The following is a 13,657-nucleotide window of genomic DNA, read 5'->3' on the forward strand; positions in this document are numbered from 1 at the left end:
TCTCACACTGAATAGCAGCCCTGCCCCCGCCCAAAGCCCTGAGGCTGGGAAGCAGCATTTGAATCTCAGACCCCAAGCCCTGGCTGGGCGGATCTGGAGGTGAGGTGGGGGTGGAGAGGACACTCAGAAGTCAAGTCACTGGCTGGGAAAATGCCCAGAAAAGGGAAAAGAAATAAGACTATAGAAGGTTACTTTCTTGGTGAACAGGCATCTCCTCCCTTCCTTTCTGATGAAGAAGAACAATGCTTACCATCAGGGAAAAACGCAGAAGTCAAGGCTTCTGTATCCCAGCCCACTCAATGGGCTCAGGTCATGGAAGTGCTCAAAAAGGATTTTGAAAATCAAGTTAGAGAGGTGAAAGAAAAACTGGGAAGAGAAATGAGAGGCATGCAAGCAAAGCATGAAAAACAAGTAAACACCCTGCTAAAGGAGACCCAAAAAAATGCTGAAGAAAATAACACCTTGAAAAATAGGCTAACTCAATTGGCAAAAGAGGGTCAAAAAGCCAATGAGGAGAAGAATGCTTTCAAAAGCAGAATTAGCCAAATGGAAAAGGAGATTCAAAAGCTCACTGAAGAAAATAGTTCTTTCAAAATTAGAATGGAACAGATGGAGGCTAATGATTTTATGAGAAACCAAGAAATCACAAAACAAAACCAAAAGAATGAAAAAATGGAAGATAATGTGAAATATCTCACTGGAAAAACAACTGACCTGGAAAATGGACCCAGGAGAGACAATTTAAAAATTATGGGCCTACCTGAAAGCCATGATCAAAAAAAGAGCCTAGACATCATCTTTCATGAAATTATCAAGGAAAACTGCCCTGATATTCTAGAACCAGAGGGCAAAATAAGTATTCAAGGAATCCACAGATCACCGCCTGAAAGAGATCCCAAAAGAGCAACTCCTAGAACATTGTGGCCAAATTCCAGAGTTCCCAGGTCAAGGAGAAAATACTGCAACCAGCTAGAAAGAAACAATTCAAGTATTGTGGAAATACAGTCAGGATAACACAAGATCTAGCAGCTTCTACATTAAGGGATCGAAGGGCATGGAATAGGATATTCCAGAAGTCAAAGGAACTAGGACTAAAACCAAGAATCACCTACCCAGCAAAACTGAGTATAATACTTCAGGGGAAAAATTGGTCTTTCAATGAAATAGAGGACTTTCAAGCATTCTTGATGAAAAGACCAGAGCTGAAAAGAAAATTTGACTTCCAAACACAAGAATGAAGAGAAGCATGAAAAGGTGAACAGCAAAGAGAAGTCATAAGGGACTTACTAAAGTTGAACTGTTTACATTCCTACATGGAAAGACAACATTTGTAACTCTTGAAACTATTCAGTATCTGGATACTGGGTGGGATTACACACACACACACACACACACACACACACACACACACACACACACAGAGCACAGAGTGAATTGAAAAGGATGGGATCATATCTTAAAAAAATGAAATCAAGCAGTGAGAGAGAAATATATTGGGAGGAGAAAGGAAGAAATGGAATGGGGCAAATTATCTCTCATAAAAGAGGCAAGCAAAAGACTTTTTAGTGGAGGGAAAAAGAGGGGAGGTGAGAGAAAAACATGAAGCTTACTCTCATCACATTCCACTAAAGGAAGGAATAAAATGCACACTCATTTTGGTATGAAAACCTATCTTACAATATAGGAAAGTGGGGGAGAAGGGGATAAGCAGGTGGGGGGGATGATGGAAGGGAGGACATGGGGAGGAGGGTGCAATTTGAGGTCGACACTCTTGGGGAGGGACAGGATCAAAAGAGAGAACAGAAGTAATGGGGGACAGGATAGGATGGAGGGAAATATAGTTAGTTCTTACACAACACTGCTGTTATGGAAGCCATTTGCAAAACTACACAGATTTGGCCTATATTGAATTGCTTGCCTTCCAAAGGGAAGAGGTAGGGAGGGAGGGAGGGAGGAAGAGAAGCTGGAACTCAAAGTTTTAGGAACAACTGTCTAGTACTGTTCTTGCCACTAGGAAATAAGAAATACAGGTAAAGGGGTATAGGATGGAGACAAGGGCAGAGAGGGATGATAGAAGAGAGGGCAGATTGGCAGACAGGGGCAATTAGAACGCTCGGTGTTTTGGGGTGGGGGGAGGGGACATAAGGGGAGAAAATTTGGAACCCAAAATTTTGTGAAAATGAATGTTAAAAGTTAAATTAAAAAAAATAAAGAAAAAAAAATAAAAAATAAAATGCAGAAGAGGCACAAAAAAAAAAAAAAGGTGCTAACTTTTTGTGAACTATTTTCATCAGTTAATCTGGCACAGTCATTTGGGAAAAAAAACCCAAACAACACCTCACACATTAATTGTGACTTTAATGTCCCTCTCACAGAACCGAAAAAATCTAACAGATTTTTTTAAAATGGAACACAAAGAAATGAACAAACTGTTGGAGAATTTGAAGGTAAAAGGTTTAAGGAGTCTGCTGAATGACACCATTAAGAATACACATATTTCTAATTATAAGAACAAAACTAGTTTTCCTTAATATAAATAGTGTCTATCTCAATCTAGAAAATAGTATTCTACATAACAGTGATGAGTTAGAGATGGCTCCAATAAGATCAGGGATGAATTAAGGATGTTCATTAACACCACTACTATTTTATACAGTGCTAGAAATGCCAGCTATTGAAAGAAAACAAGAAAAATAAACTAAAGGAATAAGCATGGCAAAGAAGAAACAGAAGTTTTACTCAATTTCTATAGATACGACAGTTTACTCAAAGAACGGAGGGAGTCAATTTTTAAAAATTAACTGAAACAACTTTGGGAAAGTTGAAAAATGGAGAATAAAAGCATTTGAAATTAAAAAAAAATTCTGTATATATTACCAACAAAACTCAGCAGGAAGAGATAGAAAGAGAAATTCTACTTAAAATAACTAGAGAATATACAAAATACTTGATCTTTGTTCCAAGACACGTATAAGAACCATAAGAATACAAATACAAAACATTTTTTACAGAAATACAGACCCAAATAAATCGACAGCTATTAATACATTTTGCATATGTGGGCTGAGGAATATAATAAAAATGATAATACTACCTAAATTAATTTATGCATTCAGTACAACAGTAATCAAATTACAAAAGGATTACATTACAGACTTAACAACAAAAACAGCAACAAAATTCATTTAGAGGAATTAAAGTTCAAGAATCTCAAAAGAAGAAAAATACTGAAAAAAAGTAGGAAGGAAGGAGGCCCAGACATACCAGATCTCAAACAGTCCTAGCAGAGGCACCTAGGCGATGGAGTGAACAGAGTGCAAGACCTAGAAAGAGCCAGTTCCAACCCAATCACAGATACTTCTCAACTGTGTGATCCTGGGTAAGTCAATTAACATCTTTCTGACTCATTTTCCTCATCTGTAAAGTAACAATAACAACAGCACCTATCTCCCAGGATTGTTCTGAAGATAAAATGAAACAATATTTTTAGAGCCCTTTGCACATTTTAAAATTTATTTTGTTTGAAAATCTAACTGTTTTGAGTAGTATCCCAATTATTTCTAAAGCTGCTACTGCTATTGTTATTACCACCACTACCCCTCTTCCTCCAAAAATATCTGAGACTGGCTAAAAGTAAAAGAGAGGTAAATCAGTGGGACTGATTAGGTATGCAATATATAAAAGCAGATAAACCTACCAACCTACTGTTTGATAAATTTAAAAACAAAAGTACAGGGTAGTGTTGTTACTACTCCACAGAAACTAATGCAACTAAAACAAAAGAATGAAGCTAATTGGGGGCAGGGGGAGGGGGCGGGGGGAAGGAACCTCTGCAGCCAAGTTTCTTTGATAAAGACTGCAATAGCAAATACAAAAGGAACAAATTCAACTTCCTAAGACAACGCTGTTCTTCAGTATCTACATGGCTAAAGAGTATAAATAGCTTTCAAATAAAGAAATGCAACATAACATAGTTAAATTTAAAAAATGCTCCAAGTCATTAATAATTAGAGGAATACAAATGAAAATAATTTTGTCTGAAGTCCAGTCTATATATGATACTGGTAAAGTTGTGAAAGAGCTGAGTGGAAGATGGACTAGGGTGGGGAGAGGCTGGAGCCGTGATCCAGGTGTGGGAGCCTGCATCAGGATGGAGGCAGTGACAGATGAGAGGAGGGGTATATTCAAGAAATGTGAAATTGGAAGTGGGAGAGGTTAAGAGTGAACAATTAGATCTTCTGCACAGAGATAAATGAATCCACAGAAGCTGATGAGTGCACCAAGTAAAACATATGGAGGAAAAAGAGCACCCAAAGGAAGAGGCTAGGGCACCCAGGATTAGCAACAGGACTTGAAGATCCAAAGGAGACAGGAGTAGCCAGACAAGTGGGAGGAGAATCAGGAGAAAATACTGTCTCCAGAACTCTGGAGAGGGAAGCTTCAGGTGATTGATGAGAGGAGCAATCAGAATGCAAAGAGTTAGGAAGAGAGTGAGAAGAAAGAGAAGACACCAAATATGGAGGACCTTTTGACGAGTTTAAGTCACAAAGAAAGTAAAGAGATATGAGGATACAGCCAGAGAGAATGGAGGGATGACCTAAGCCAGGATTTTGTGAGGCCAGGAGAGACATGGGGATGTTCATAGTGAGTAGAAACAGGGAGAAGCTAAGGATTAGTGAGATTAGGGATCATAGAAGGGACAGTTTGCTGAAAGAGACAGGCTGGAAATGATCACTTGTGAAGGTGGAGGAGTTTGCCTTGGCAAAGAGAAGGGCTCTTTCATGTGAAACAAACGGGGTGAAGCTGAAGGCTGTAACAAAGGCACATGAGTGATCTGAGAGGAGGAAATGAGAAGAAGAAGAGGCTCATGGCGAATGACATGAAGTAAGAGGTCAAGTCCCCATCAGAGAAGTAGGAGGGAGAGCTATAAGAAGTTTGAAATGGGATGAAAAGGTTTGGAAGAGTGTCTGTGGCCAATGGGTCAGGAAGTCAATTGGGAAGAGGATTCCCTTACAGCAGTAAGAGCCCAGCTGAGACTTGTGGTAGACCCTGCAGCATGGTTCGGTGATCTTTCTCCAGCTTCATCTGGCATCCCATGGGCAGGAGTGAATGTTGTAGAAAGTGAGTGTCATCCAAGTCTGGGGTTTAGCACACTTAATAAATGCTTGATGACTGATAGACAGATAAGATATCAGATAACACAGTGGTGACTGCAAACAGCCAGCATGGAACCATCAAGAACAAGTTCTGCCAGACTCCCTTTGTTTCCTTTTTTGGCAGATACAGAGAATGCTAGTTCAGCAAAGTGTCTGACCAAGTCTCTCTCATTACATTTCAGCAGGAAGACGGACACAATAATGTTCGTCCTTCTTGTGTCCTAAACCCCTCTGGCTTCAGTCTGGGGAAGCCCATGGACCCCTTCTCAGAATATGTGTTGTCTGTACTCAGGATTAAAGGAAATGCTAGCTGCCACTGCCGCCGCCCAGAGACCACTGAACCCCGCATCCATCCATCCATCCGTCCGCTGCCACTCGCTTCAGGCACAGAACATTCAGTCATGGATAAAAATGAGCTGGTGCAGGAGGCCAAACTGACTGAGCAGGCTGAGAGATATGATGACATGGCAGCCTGCATGAAGTCTGTAACTGAGCAAGGAGCTGAATCATCCAATGAGGAGAGGAATCTTCTCTCTGTTGCTTACAAAAATGTCGTAGGGGCCCGAAGGTCATCTTGGAGGGTTGTTTCAAGTATTGAGCAAAAGATGGAAGATGCTGAAAAAAAACAGCAGATGGCCCAAGAATACAGAGAGAAAATTGAGACCAAACTAAGAGATATCTGCAATGATGTACTATCTCTATTGGAAAAGTTCTTGATTCCTAATGCTTCACAAGCAGAAAGCAAAGTTTTCTATTTGAAAATGAAAGGAGACTATTATCGTTATTTGGCTGAGGTTGCTGCTGGTGATGACAAGAAAGGAATAGTGGATCAATCACAACAAGCATATCAAGAAGCATTTGAAATCAGCAAAAAGGAGATGCAACCAACGCATCCTATAAGATTGGGTCTGGCTTTGAACTTCTCTGTGTTCTATTATGAGATCCTGAACTCTCCCGAGAAAGCCTGCTCCCTTGCAAAGACAGCTTTTGATGAAGCCATTGCTGAACTTGATACATTAAGTGAAGAATCATACAAAGACAGCACACTAATGATGCAATTCCTGTGAGACAAGTGGACGTTGTGGACTTCGGACACCCAAGGAGATGAAGCTGAAGCAGGAGAAGGAGGGGAGAATGAACCAGCCTTCCAACTTTTGTCTGCCTCATTCTAAAATTTACACAGTAGACCATTTGTCATCCATGCTGTCCGACAAGTAGTTTTTGTTTACGATTTATGACAGGTTTATGTTACTTCTATTTGGATTTCTATATTTCCCATGTGGTTTTTATGTTTAATATTAGGGGAGAAGAGCCAGTTAACATTTGGGGAGTTATCTGTTTTCATCTGAGGTGACCAATATGGGGATATGGAATTTTCATACACGTTTTACATGTTTGGCATATACATTGTGATTTCACACGGCCAGTGTTAAAACAGTTTCCATGTCTAAGCAAAGAAAACTGCCTACATATTGGTCTGTCATGGTGGGGGGATAAAGGGATAATTGGTTCCAGCCACAGGTGTAGTTATTGTGGGTACTTTAGGGTTGGAGCACTCATGGCTGTGGTAGAAAAGATGTCCCATAGATATTACATGTCATTCCCTGTGTATCTGTGGAATACACAATCTCAACATGAACACCTTTATGACTGCAGTTGCAAAAGTGTTCCTTAAGACAAAGTTTTAACCCAGTCCATTTACTCTGGAGAAGGGCAGAGACGGTTCACATCCCATTCTTTGGAAAGTTACCTGCTGTTTGCTTTCAGTACTTTTGCTACACTCATTTTATTTGTATTTACATGGTTCAGGCAACCTAAGGCCAAATGTACAAGTAAAGATGCAGTAAAAATGAATTGCTTGATATTCATAAAGTCACTATATCAAGCACAGCAGTAAAACAAAAAACCCATGTATTTAACTTTTTTTAGGTTTTTTGCTTTTGAGATTTTTTTGTACTTGCCTAACATGCATGTGCTGTAAAAATTAACAGTTAACAGGGAAATAACTTGAGATGATGGCTAGCTTTGTTTAACGTCTTATGAAATTTTCATGAACAATCCAAGCATAATTGTTAAGAACATGTGTATTAAGTTGATGGAAGTGGAATAAAAGTTTTATGAATGGACTTTTCAAAAAAAAAAAAAAAGGAAATGCTAAATTTCAGTTAAAGGTCAGTGAAAATAAAGTTGTCATTTCCTCCTCCAAGTTCATAGACTTCTTGAAATCTATTCACAGACCAAAATATTCACAGCACCACTTTTCTGTAGGTGCAAAGAGAAACTATGTAGATTCCCATCAACTGAGAAGTGGCTAAACACACAGCCAGACCTGAGCATAATGGAATATTATTATTGTCCTCTAAGGAATGATGGCTATGAAGAAGACAGAGAAGCATGGGAAGGCTTGGGGAAGTGGAATTCTGGAAACAATAATGATGACAACAGCCACATGAGCACAGGCAGCCCACAACAGAGAGGGCAGAATGGATCACATCTCCCTCTTGAAGAAGCGGGTATGGGAGAATAAAATACTGCAGATACTATCAGACTGGGCTAATACATGGATTGACTTTCCTGATTTGTTTTTTACCTCTTTCTTTTAAAGAATAACTTTTTGGGAAGAGGGAAATGGGGAGAAACATTCTTAGAACTGAAGATAATGTTAAAAGAAAAGATATCAATAAGCATGAAAAAAGAAAATATAAAATATCTCTTCCATTATTTAAAGAAAATTCCAATGTGAATTATAGTACTTATCCACTTTTAAAAAAATTAAATATTCCTGAACCATGGACAAGGTTTCGTCAATCAATGAAATCTGTAAAATCAATGAAACACAGTAAAATCAATTCTTTTTTCACCAAATCAGCAGGCTATTATCTCCAAACTGCAACAAATGACAGAAACCAATTTTTTAGGCCCCAAAATATTGATCTCTAAAAACAGGGGCTGGTTGATAGAAGGGAGAGATTCAAGTGCTCAAGACAGAACCAACATTAAATCTCCACAACATGAGAAAAGAACTGACAAACAGAATAATCAGACTTCAATTTCTTGTTCTACTATGAGAGATAACTACTTAATAGCTAAGAAAGAAACACGTACAAATGCTAATATCATTGTGTGTACATGGCATTCTGATCAAAGTTAATATGGAAAACATCACTTTCAAACAAAACAATCAGGGACAAATTACTTTGTCTACAAAAGAACTTTTATATATGATTTCATCATAAAATTGTAATTAAAATAGGATTCAAACTCCACATTTTTATTTGTTCAAAAAGGATTTATTAAGGGCCATCTATGTGCAAGGTTTTATGGGGAATCTAAAGGAGGGATATCACCATCCCTATCACAGAATCTAAACTGTGTTAAAGGCAGAATGACCCAATAGATAGGAGTGTTCGATAAATCTTCAGGAGACCGGAGGTCAAGTCTTACTTGTGTGTGTGTAAGCACCCATGAGTTAATTAAACTTTCAGAACCTCAGTTTTCCTTATCTACATTTTGAGGAAAACTTTAAAATGCTATATAAATGTGAGTTATTATTGCATTACGTAAGGGAAATCTGAATAGGAACATACTGATTAAGTTTTCTGGAACTGTCCAAATCACACATGTCCAGAAGATGGAAGCAAATATAAACAACAGCAACTGACTACCAAGCCATGGCCCGAGGAGCCAAAGGTGGTAAAGGAAGCAAGAGCAACCAGACTGGTTTGGAGGGAGGTTGTGCTGTACCTTTCTGGAGACAGGCAGTGAAGGGGCAAGCCCTCTGCCTGCAGTGCATGGGAAAGTGATAACAAGACCAAAAAAGCAGAGATGCTGCTCCCTCCTTGTTCTGCCTCTGTGTTCTCCTCAAGAGAAAATGAATCCAGAAAGGACCAAAATGTCTATGCAGAGAATGGAGGAGCGTGTGAGCCACCACTGATCAGTTCAAACCACATGTCACTGTGAAACACATGCCCAGGATCCTTAAAAAAATCAGAAGGCCTGACTGTTTGGCCATTACCAATGATCTCTGAAAGACCAGGGAGAACAGGGGAGGAACTGAAAATGTGCGGATGCTGAAAAAAGGGGAAGAGAAAGGTGTCACGTGCAGAGCCAGGTATACTGACTCATGCAGGGAAAGTTATAGAAACATGCATCCTAGCATCTTGAGAGTCTGGCAAACCCTATCCAGCCCTTCTCAGAACGTGTGCTGCCTACATTCATAATTGAAGGAAATGCCAAATTTCATTTAGAGGCGAGTAAAAATAAAGATGTACTTTGTTTTCTCATTCAAGTTTCCAAGTTCTCAAACCCCAGATTAGGAAGCCATGTTCTACAAGATATTTTTAAGGGGATGAATAGAATAGTTAATATGTACAGAAGGAAACAGAAATCAGTTATAAGGAGAAAACACTGTTTTATCAAAGACAGGCAATGACAAGGAGAGGTAAGATGGCAGAGATGCAGGAAGAATTGCAGTGAGCTCCCCACCAAAATTTGTCTAAAACAGGTCCAAGAAATGCACCAAACTGAATCCTGAGAGGAAAATTCAAGAAAAAGCCAGCCCAGGTTGGCCAGCATAAGAAGATAGTAGAGGACACTGGGGACATAGTCCGGCCAGGAACAAAAATGGTAGCCAAGGACTAGAGGAGGTAGATAGATAGACAGACAAACAGACAGACAGACAGACAGATAGATACACACACGTATAAATGCCAGGGAGGGAAAAGGTGCCACCTGGTAGCTTTGCCACCCACTTCCCAGTTGCAGGACACATCTAGGGCAGAAGAAAGAAGGGGATCTGTGACCAGGAGAGGCACATCAAGGACCAGTCACAGATCACAGGTAATATACAGAGAGAGGAACGAGTCCAGAAGCAAGCAGTATCTGTGTGGTTCAGACGCCCATGTGCAGTGCAGGGTTTCAGTTCCAGCTTCTAGCCCAGTCTGAAGCCTGGAGAAGAATAACTAGGGCAGGAATCTCAGACCAAAGGGAAGCGTGTAGTTTCATAATTCTGAACCAGCAGAAGTCTACTGTTGCTCAGACCCAAAGTCAGGTCAGGAACTTACGCATGTGGGAACGCTGCCTTATATGAGACTATTTTGGGAACCCTGATAGTGTACAGATCCCCAAACTGAGCTGTCACTAAAATCCTGAAGTAGCACAACACTCAGTACCTAGCCCCAAGAAAAAAAGCAGTAAGGTCAGCCCAGAAATTCCATTAAGACCTAAAATCTGAAGTCAGGAAACAGGTTGGAAGAGTATGCAAAAGAAAAAAAGAATCCCCCCAAAATAATGGTGACAGGAATGCTTTAAACACACATTCAGAAGAGAATGACTCCAAAACTTCTTCAAGCAAAGCTCAAAGAAAAACCCAGCCTAAGCACAAGTTCTGTTAGAATTCCTGGAAGAGATGAAATAAGTATTTTTTTTAAGTTTAAAAATGTTTTATAAATGTTTTTCTTGTGTTCTCAATTGGGGGGAGAGGTTGCTCAATTTTTAAAAAAAACCACACAGGTCATGACAATAATCATTTACCAACAGGAAAGTGGTAAAAGGAGATGCACAGGCAATTTTCAAAAGAAGAAATATACACTATCAACAATTATGAAAGAATAATCCAAATCCAAAAAGAAAAAATGTAAAAGGTAAAAAAGGCAGATTCTATACCCATCGTGTTGGAGAAGATGACAAGAAACAAAAATGGTCCATGTGAGGAGAGGCCGAGAGAAGGGAGGGCCACCAACGGACGGTTGGTAGGGTGGTGAGTTAGTGCGACAATTCTTGGAAGAATCCTACAAGAGCCACTGAGCTGGAGGTATCTGTTGACCTAGAAATAAATACTTCTACTAGATATATGCCCTAATGACGTTATAAATGAGGGAAAAGGTCCCATACAGACAAAAATATTCACAGCAGCACAGAACTGGGTGCCCATCAATCGAGGAATGACTAAATCAATCAAGGCATATGAATGTTAACAAAGTATTACATTCTTCCAAATAGGAAGAATTAAGAAACACTGGGGAGATTTAAATGAACAGCTATAAAGTGAAACATGCAAAACTTTTACCATGATAACGTAAAAGAAATCGAGAGTGAATGGCATTAGGCAGTTTGGGGTCTTTCTCTGCATCCTAGCACAAAGCCTGGCACACACCCTCCTCGGGGGTCTTCCTCAAAGGCTGCAGGGCCTTGTTTGAAATGGTGTTGGAAGGACCCCTGCTCAGGTACAGGCTGGCTTCATTACAACACCAAAAGAGTCCATAACCACACTTAAAAGGATTATCATTATAGACCCCTGAACCAAAGCCTGGGATGGTGTGGCTTGGAGTTAGGATGGCAGTATCACAGGATCCTGGATCTAAAGTTGGAAGGGCCCCTAGAAGCCATTTCATCTGACTCCATATGACAAAGATAGAGAATCCGAGGCCCAAGGGGAGTAAGGTCTAAGGTCACACACACAGTAAACATCTGAGGAGGGAATGAAACCTAGTCTTGTGACTTCAAACCCAGCGTTCTTTCTGCCTGTCTCCCTCTGTTAGGTCAAGTCTGGCTGCAGACACACACTAGGCAGCAAGTCACCTAACTATTCAGTGCTCCCAGCAATTATCAGTACGCCTGTTTGCACCCATGGAGGACATTTCCACATTGGTGACTTCCTACTGGTCCAGACGAAAAATTTAAAGTGAACAAAATAAAGTAACTTACTTAAATATAAATGTAACAAAATTATAAAGGTCCAGTAGGACTCAAATGAAGAGAAATGAGAAGATGCTTCCAACCCACCTCTTCAAAAAGGTGGGAGATCCACAGGTGGGATGCACTGTGCGTGTTTTCAGACTTCTCACTGTGAGGATTTTTTCCTTTTATTTTCTTTTTTTGGGGGTTGGGGGCAGGGGTTGTTAAAATTATTACTTCTTATATGGGACATATGAAGGACTCCAGGGAAAATTATTCTAATATAAAAAACAGAAGACATCAACAAAAACTTTTTAAAGTACATTTGCTAATAAGAGAAAAGTGAACATTCCCCTAATTAATGAATATACTCATATTGTTCTTCCCTGCAGGTCTTTAGTCAACAACAGAGAAAAGCAGAAAAAAGAATGCAGACTTACCAAATGTAGATTCTTTGTCAACAATTTTTCAAAGAATTATTTCTCCCAATACAGTTCACATTGAAACCTACAAAAGAAAACCCATATTTGTAAAACATAAAAACTTTAATCAAGATTAAGCTATTTCAAATACCTGCAACAGTATGTTGACTTCCATAAACTGAGACATTAGCCTAATAACAGTCATTCTTAAGTGTTTAAAATGTACCAGTATACAATGATGATGATGATGATGACGGCGACGATGACGATAACTATCAGCTAGTGATCTCAAGAACGTTTTGGTGTCCTGGAACAAAAACTGCTAAGCAGCAATATAACCTTCGGAAACTGAACCATACGCTCACAGACTGTTAAAATTAGGAGAGGCCTTACAAGTACAACCTCCTTCTTTCAACGAAAAAAGAAACTGAGGCTCAAAGAGCAGAACTGGCCTATGGTATTCTAGCTTTCCAAGAACCCAAACACAAAGCATGTTACAGTATGTATCTCAATAGAGAACAGCACAGCAACAGGAGTCACACTTCCTCTCTCCTTCAATGCATACATGAACACTTACATTTTTAAGACTGTTTAAGATCACAGCTAGCAGCCTTCGCCTTCTTGGTTTAAGGAGCTCTATGCACCTAGTTTGCTTTTATTAAGGGGATCTAGCCTTTTATATTTAAAAAACTCGGTGCAACACCCTTTGAAAGTTGAAATGCAAGGAACTCGTGCATCATGTATGATCCATTTTGACCTTTCCAAGGACAAAAGAACTTCTCAGCTTTTTGGGGGTTGATTTCCCTTCAGAGAATCAGACAGACATTTCATTCCACTGGGCCAACAAGAGCATGCTGAAGGATCTGAAGTCACACAAAGCAAGCATGGATAAAGTGGACGGTAAAACCTCAACATTAAAAGAGACAGTTGAATTTACAGAACATTTACTCCCGTAATTAGTAAATTAATTCTTTTGCAGCTAAACATAATTAATGGAAACATATTCCCTCTCTCCTTTCTGGCTATTTAAAACCTCTTTTCTGGGTTTAAGAAAACACAGACATACTAATACACTGTTGGTGGAGCCGTAATTAGCCCAGCTATTTTTGAAATCACTTTGGAATTAGACTGAAAGGAGAGTAAAATGCCTACACCATTTGACCCAAAGACTCTACTGTGAGCCATCCTAAGGAAGGACAAGATGGAAAAGTTCCTAGAGATACTACAATATCACAGTACTTATGGAGCCAAAAACTGGAAACAAAGCAGATACTCATCAAGAGAAGAACGCTAAACAAACTGTGGCACACAAATGTGATGGAATACTGTCATATGCTTGCAAGTGTCTTAATTTAATGAAATATTACTGCATCCAAAGAATTCAGGGAAGCATGAGGAAATGTA

At 39.5% G+C, this 13,657-nt stretch overlaps 1 protein-coding gene and 1 pseudogene across 13 annotated transcripts in view; one reads left to right on the plus strand and one right to left on the minus strand.

Annotated features, from left to right (window-relative positions):
• The window catches only part of MTMR3 (myotubularin related protein 3), a 200,919-nt gene that overhangs the window by 90,264 nt on the left and 96,998 nt on the right, over nt 1-13,657 (minus strand). For 11 of the 13 annotated variants that reach the window (XM_072599995.1, XM_072599990.1, XM_072599997.1 and 8 more), the window contains one exon: nt 12,272-12,338. The gene's annotated coding sequence lies outside the window, so the exon portion shown is untranslated. Of the gene's footprint in view, nt 1-11,939; nt 12,110-12,271; nt 12,339-13,657 lie in introns of all 13 variants that reach the window. The other 2 variants (XM_072599987.1, XM_072599989.1) reach the window with 1 other exon arrangement.
• LOC140499055 (14-3-3 protein zeta/delta pseudogene) lies at nt 5,546-6,223 on the plus strand (annotated as a pseudogene).

This window comes from Notamacropus eugenii, chromosome 4 (assembly GCF_028372415.1).
Source record: "Notamacropus eugenii isolate mMacEug1 chromosome 4, mMacEug1.pri_v2, whole genome shotgun sequence".
Classification (NCBI taxonomy): domain Eukaryota; kingdom Metazoa; phylum Chordata; class Mammalia; order Diprotodontia; family Macropodidae; genus Notamacropus; species Notamacropus eugenii.